Consider the following 7,500-nt stretch of genomic DNA (forward strand, 5'->3'; position numbering starts at 1 on the left):
CTCTCACAGACACACACACCGAAACGCACACATCTCTATACAGATATATTCCTGTGACTGACTAAGTAGAGTCGTCTAGGTAGATTCTCTGTATTATTTTCCACTGTCCTGTGTAATTAGCATTGCATGACAAGTGTGTTGCTTGTGGTCTGCCACTCTTTCTTTTTTTTATGTTGTAGCCTTTTGAGGAGATGATGTTCATTCTATCAGTAGTTGCAGTCCTAGACACTCATGTGTATGTGATTCACCACACTCCGGACACAAACTCACAAGTGGGATTCTGGACGCTATGTCACATGTGGACCTGAACCCATTTTGGCCAGCCTGACAATGAATATCAAGAGATATGCATTTTTCAAAAAGTGTTTTTAGAAATGAATAATTATTCATTATTAATTTGAGTAATTAATACTGGATATTATTCATAATGGTTTGGATGCAAATGTAACAACAGTTTTGGGCCACAGGTGCTCTTTTTGACTCAGCCTTTCCTTATGTCCCTAGTGAGTTCTCCATTGCTCTCTCCATTAGGCACCTGGGCCTGTATTGCTAGATTGCCTGACTCAGGGATTCTCTTGACACTGTATTGATGAATGAATAAATAGAGACACTCTATAATACTGTAGCTGCCCTAGTTATGTTCTGTGCTCTAAGTGAATGGACCCTCCCTTTGCACTGGACAGAGATGAGCTATCCCCTGATCCCAGTACAGTGTCACCGATGTCAAATTAAGTGGAGTGGACTGAGTGGTAATTAGGCTGGCAGCACTCAAACCAGAAGTGAGAGCTAAGCGTTTCTTGAGCATTTCTGTCCGGCAGGTGTTTTCTGTTTCCCACTTGCTTCTGTGCTGTGAAAAAAGGCAAACTTATGCATGCAGGCGTGCAGACACACACACATACACACACACACACAAACACACACACACACACACACACACACACACACACACACACACACACACACAAACACGCACACACGCATGCACACACGCACACACACGCACACACGCACACGCTCATGCACACACACAGACACAAACCACAAAACATACCCAGCCACCGTTAAAAGCCCATAAAAGCCTGACCTTTCCACTTTCCTCAAGAGAGTTCCTGAGTGTTCCACAGTTTCTCGGGAGCACGACAGGAATCTAACTTTGACAAGCTGTCATTTTCTGAAAAGTGAGAACTTCAGTTGGGGTTTCCAAAAACAATCCTCTGTCACAGGATATCCACCCTGTGTTTCCCATCAAATTGTACTTTGCCGAACGTCTTTCGTGACTTAGAAGGGTATGAATTAGTACCCCCTTCTGAAAATATTCTTTTTAGAAATGGAATTCCCTGTCAGACTTCCACCAAAATTGTTTAACCATGATATTTATTGTAGTGAACAAATGGCGAGGATCTTTCCAATTCATCCATTAAAGTAAATCCCAACAGTCTGTCTGCTTCCCTCTTTCCTGGGAAGAGATGAAGTGAACAGGCAGGAGCTGTGGAGGCTGAATGGAGGAAAGCGATCGATGCTAAGGGGCATAACACGTCAATGAAAGCTGCACTGCAGGCAAAATCACGTTGTGCGGTCAGCAATATTCCCCTTCAAACATAAACATATCGACGGAGCTGTAAAAGCAGATTTAGCGCCGTCCGGGGCCCTCTGAATGTTTGCCCTGTGAAACGTGGTGTAGCATGATGCTGTGTTTAGGACCAGACCCCCAGTTGGCTTTGGCTGCCTTAACTGGCCACTGAAAAAAATGCTCTTCTGTCTCTCTCTTGTTCTCTCTCTCTCTCTCTCGCTCTCTCTCTCTTACACTCTCTCCCTTTCTCTTGTTCCCACTTGCTCCATAAATGTCTGTATTTGTTTCGCTCTTCTTTTCTCCTCTATTCTCTCTTTCTCTCTGTCACTCTCTTCCTAGTCTTTCTCTCTCTCTCTCTTATCTTTTCCCACCTCTTTTGTCCCATTTCTTTCATTCATGCACTCTCTCTCTCTTTCTCCCTCTCTCCCAGGCGAATAATAGCCATGTCATGTCTGAGGGACTGTGCTCATTGTTAGACTGAGTTTATTTGCTTGAATCGACAAACGGGGGGTGCTGACTTGGAATGGGACACATTTGATCTGTGTGTGTGTGTGGATAGTGTTGGTGGGTGGTGACGTGGTGGTTGGGGGTGTGCCAGTCTTTCCCTGTGCCCAACAACCAGCCCACAGTTATCTAAATTTGATGCGTGCGGAGCTTGCAGGGAAGAGCTCATTTTTAATTTGTGTGTAATTAAATGAGCAAATCGGTTATGTGAAATTCAATCAGGGATTGACTTCAATTCATTTCTGTCATTTTGACCTCACCGTCCTAATCATGTGAAACAGTAAACATGGACGCGGCAGTGAAACTGCTAACCTCACTCCATCACTGGTATGCGTGTCCATTTTTATTGGCTTTTGTGCCTGCTGGAGCAGCCTGCTATACTAGGCTCGGCTGCGGAGGCGATAGCTGGCGGAACATAAACAGAGTCACTCAAGGGCAATAATTTTAAACTTGTTTATGTGTCGCACAGAAGAGGATAGCCAGTATGTCATCGCATCTTTCCTTTTCACTCTCTCTCTTTCTCTCTCTCTCTCTCTCTCTGTCTTTTTCCATCTCCCTTTTTCTCTTTCAAGCACCTTCACAGTGTCACAGCAGCACCCAGTCTTTGTTACCGTAGTTACCGTGCTATTGTCACCCGTTGTTGTTTGGCGTTCCCACGGCACCCTGGGTGGGGTAATCCCAGAGTGCACCTGAGGTTGGGGAGCGGGGTGTGGAGGCTAGAGGGGTACAGGGCCGAGTTTGGGGCTTAGTAGACTCCTGGTGTCGGTTTCACTTTGATAAAGCACCCAAGGCCGCGCGCCGGACCCGAGTCTCGGGAAACAAAGAGGGGGAGCGCGGCTTCACCGGGAGATACATGAGCGCCTCGGCCCCCACAACAGGCTCCACGGCGCTGTTTTCATGTTGTCTGCAGGCAGAACACACGCCAGAGAGCTGCTCCCGCGCACACAAAGGGCCTGTTTGCTTAGACTGCGCCGACTCCATATCCTGGCCCTCACATTCATGCGAGAGGCTCGTGTAAGTGATACCCTTCTGAGCCCTCTCTCTATCCCTCTCTCTATCCCTCTCCCTCTCTCTCTCCCTCCCTCTCTCCTCTCTCTCTCTCTCTCTCTCTCTCTCTCTCTCTCTCTCTCTCTCTAGCTTTCTCTCCTTTTTTTTCAATCCCCCCTCATATACACCACAAGGTCGGCTGCGACAACAAACCCTCCAGTTTTTCCAACAAGCCCGGCTGAAAAGTATCTCGTGTCCGTGCGTGTCTGAAAGGCGAGACGGGGCGCGGGGTAGCGAGGGGGAGTGGGCTGCGGCCGCGGCGTCGCGTTTCGGTAAATACCTGCAGCTGCCTCGTCTGCGAAACCCGAGCCGCCGTCCTGTGGTAACTGTGAGTGGGCGACTCCAGTTCCACCCTCCCACCACCGCCACCAAGTCCTCCACCACTAGCAGCCCCCCCTCAACACACACACACACCACCACCACCCCAACCTCTCAGCCCCCCTTCCATATGCCCCCCCCCCAGTGGTGGCTCTGACTCTGAATGCCCCGTGTTTTTTTGGCGCGCCAGGAATTTGCAGCTCTCCAGGCCGGTGGTCGGGGGGAGGCGCAGCGGGCTGACCTCCCAGGCTCTGTCCCCCATCGCTGGGCGGAGAGCGTGGGTGCAGCCCCGACGTGACGGAGGCCCAGGCCTCAGATGGAGGCCTCTTACAGGCACTCCATCACAGAGCCTGCAGGGATGACTTCCCACAACGAACACCCTGAATGTATGAGTTGGCACACGGAGATCGCTGCAGAGATTTCAGATTTCAGGGGAGATATCTGAGATAAAGTGGTATCTGTTCCATGTCTGGATGTATGAGCTGGCATTTTCCATTTCTGAAAGGAAAGGAAATAGGGAAGTGCAGTAGGGGTGAAACTAGGGTCAAAAAGAGGAAGACTGTTTAAACTGTCACTGTGCCTACGAGAATGTGTGTGTGTGTGTGTGTGTGTGTGTGTTTATGTGTATTTGTGAACTCTGCTACGACAGGCGTTTGCTACGGAGCGGGCGATCAGAGATAGGGGGCCAGTCTAAGGAATGTTACTACTCTTACACGCACACGCACACACACACACACACACACACACACACACAGATACACACACACACACACACACACACACACACACACACACATACATAATCATATATGGACACACGCAAATATACACATGTGTGCTTGCACTCCCTCACCCCCATTAGGCATCTGCCATTAGTCATTAGGCATTAGTCAGGTATGTGCAGCACACGGAGGTGCTAAGGTGCTTCTGAGCATGACTGGCACATCTTGGGTGTCTGACAGACAGATATCCTTTTCTGTAGTGGCAGCGCTAGTGTAAATATGTACCCTGAGCTGCGGGCCGTGACTGAGGCCGGCTGGCCGGCGGGTCGGCTGGACGGGCCCCGGGAATCTCTGGGTCAGGTCTGCAGCCTGGGAAACATCAGAAGGGAGGAGTGGAGGGGTTCTTCTTTCTGCGTGCGTAAATTGCAAGTGAACAGAGAGACGCGCGCACGCCGCCAGGATCGGGATAGCGGGGGGACCGAGGAGCCAAAAGAAACAAGCCATCGGTGCCAGTGCAGTCTGAGGGATGCTCAGGTTTTTATTTCGCCAGGGATAATTACAAATTATCATTCCCTCTGCCGGAGTGACAAACTCAATATTCTGCGCCGCCGCTGAAGAGTTGCAATCATGAGACAAATGTTTAGTTTTGCACTGCTCTCTCTCTTCTGGGAAGAGGATGAGGAGCGAGACGGAGAGAGAGAGAGAGAGAGAAAGAGAGAGAACGAGAAACGAGTCGGATGGTGAAAGACAAGAGGCAGGAGAGAGAAAGAGAGCATGAGACCCACACAAAAACAGAGAGAGAGAAGAAGGAGAAAGGAAACAAAAGCAGTACACAGGCTTTTCTACACGTCTCTATTTTGACCACAGATGCCAGAGCAGGAGCCTTTGTAAAGCCTCAGACATCAGCTGAAGCCCAGAGAGAGGCTGAGCGGTCCCAGAGTTGGTCTTAGTATCAGGAGAGCACACGTGTGCGCAGGGTTGACACACATACCCGACTCAAGACTGGGGTGGGCGGGGGGAAAGAACCGGTGCTCACCGGATCAGTACACATGTTCCTCCCCAACACGGACGTGTCCTGCATCCCCCCACAAACAGAATAATGCATGAAACCCACCACTCGCCTGCCAACAGCAGACAAAAAAAGAAAAAAGATGGCTGCTGAAGTTAGACTCCATATGCTGAGCCAGTGTGTTGTTGGAGGGGCTGGCGTGAGGGAATCAGCATTTCAAAGCAGCGTTCCCTCCCCTGCCCCGCCCCACAGCCTACCTGGGCCTTCTGACACACTGTGGGGATGCACCAGCCCTCCTCCCCCACATAGGGTGGAAGGATGGGGAGTGGAGAATCACCAGGAACCTCCATATAACAGGAAGGGAAGGGAACACCAAAGGCAGAACAGAGGCCATTGTTACAAGATCACATAGCATAGACAAGGGAAATATATGACAACTGTGTCTGGCTGTAACGCTGAGATTTCAGAGACAAATCTGAGATATCTGAGACAAAGCCGTATCTGTGGAGAGAGGTGACATTTAAAGGTGTCATATTGCTGCCAGTGCAGGTATCATTTCAGACAACGTGAGGGAGAACACGTCTGATAACTCACGCAGCTCCAGTTGATCTGGCGGGAGGCCGTCATATGTGTGTATGAGGCTAGTGTGTAGTCTTTTAAGTGTCTGTTGATGACAATGTCCTCACTGCGCTTGAGAGTGCTATTCGTTAGAGGGTTAAATGATTGCATGCCAGCTAAAGGTTTAGCCAATGTACGGTGTTGACCTATTCACTAATTAATTGCAGTGTCGGACATCAAATGATAGAGAAAAAAAAGATGAATCCAGTAACAAAAGTGATGGAGAAGAGAGTGTTGCTGTGGGTGGGTGCTCTGGCGTGGAGAGGATGAGGTGTGTGGGAGTAGGTGGAGTAGGTGGGGTGTGTGTGAGAAGGCGAGGTGTGTGGGAGTAGGTGGGGTGTGTGGGAGTAGGTGAGGTGTGTGGGAGGAGGTGGGGTGTGTGTGAGAAGGCGAGGTGTGTGGGAGTAGGTGGGGTGTGTGTGTGAGAGGGCAAGGTGTGTTGGTCTGTGAGTGGATGCTCTGGCGAGGGACAGGGCGAGGTGTGTGGGTCTGTGAGTGGATGCTCTGGTGAGGGCGCAGGGTGAGGTGTGTGGGTCTGTGAGTGGATGCTCTGGTGAGGGCGCAGGGTGAGGTGTGTGGGTCTGTGAGTGGATGCTCTGGCGAGGGCCAGGGTGAGGTGAGGTCTGTGAGTGGGCCAGGCTGGGCTGGGTGAGGTGTGTGGGTCTGTGAGTGGGCCAGGCTGGGCTGGGCGAGTTCTGAGCCCTAAATCTGCTTGGAATGCGGCTCAGCTGTAAAATGCCTGATTGCAGCACGGGGGGCTGACAGCACGTAAATAAAAAGACCAGATGGGGGTGGGGGGTGAGCTACATTCTACATCTCTCTCTCTGTCTGTCTCAATCAAATGCACACAAACAAACACACACACACACATGCACACACTCACACACACGCGCACACACACACACACACACACACACACACACATACACAGACACGCACACACACATGCGCACAACATATGTGCACACTCGCCATACTCATTTACTCGTATGCACATCTGCACACCTGTCAGACAGATGCAAACTTACACATAATACTCACACTTTCTCACAAACCTACAGTACATGCAAACTCACACTTACACTCTTACATAAACCTACATGCAAACTTACACACAACTGAAATGATCAAAAAAGTAATCACACACACACACACACACACACACACACACACACACACAGGCACATATAAGTACATCACATCCTGTTGCATCCATACACAGGTAAATATTGTACACACTCCCAAAAACGAAATATGTACACATATATCATTCCCTTCATTATGTCTGTTATACTTTTTCTACTTTTACCTTGTTATTGTAAGTAATGCAGCTTGTTTAGACTTGTTGTAACAAAAGTGGCTTTACACTTTGACTTTGTCTTCTTTGCCCAGTGGGGTTCCCACTGGCGACAGCATGAGAGCACATCTCTAAATCCTCTAAAAATGTCACTTCACCGCTCATGTTCTCCCCATGGTGCCTTGGTGCAAACGTGGTTCCCTCACTTGCACATGGAAGAATGATAAGTCCCTGTCTTAGAGGACAATGAAATGCAATGGATGAGTGAGTGAGTGAGTGAGTGAATGAGTGAGTGAGTGAGTGAGTGAGTGAGTGAGTGAGTGAGTGAGTGAGTGAGTGAGTGAGTGAAGGATTGAGTGAGTGAGTGAGTGAGTGAGTGAGTGATTGAGTGTGTGAGTGAGTGAGTGAGTGAGTG

At 49.6% G+C, this 7,500-nt stretch overlaps 1 protein-coding gene across 1 annotated transcript in view; it reads left to right on the forward strand.

Annotated features, from left to right (window-relative positions):
* Positions 1-7,500, forward strand: part of sobpa (sine oculis binding protein homolog (Drosophila) a) — a 41,125-nt gene that overhangs the window by 18,869 nt on the left and 14,756 nt on the right. The gene's annotated exons all lie outside the window — the stretch shown is intronic.

The sequence above is a fragment of the Sardina pilchardus genome, chromosome 20 (genome assembly GCF_963854185.1).
Source record: "Sardina pilchardus chromosome 20, fSarPil1.1, whole genome shotgun sequence".
NCBI classification, from domain to species: Eukaryota; Metazoa; Chordata; class Actinopteri; order Clupeiformes; family Clupeidae; genus Sardina; species Sardina pilchardus.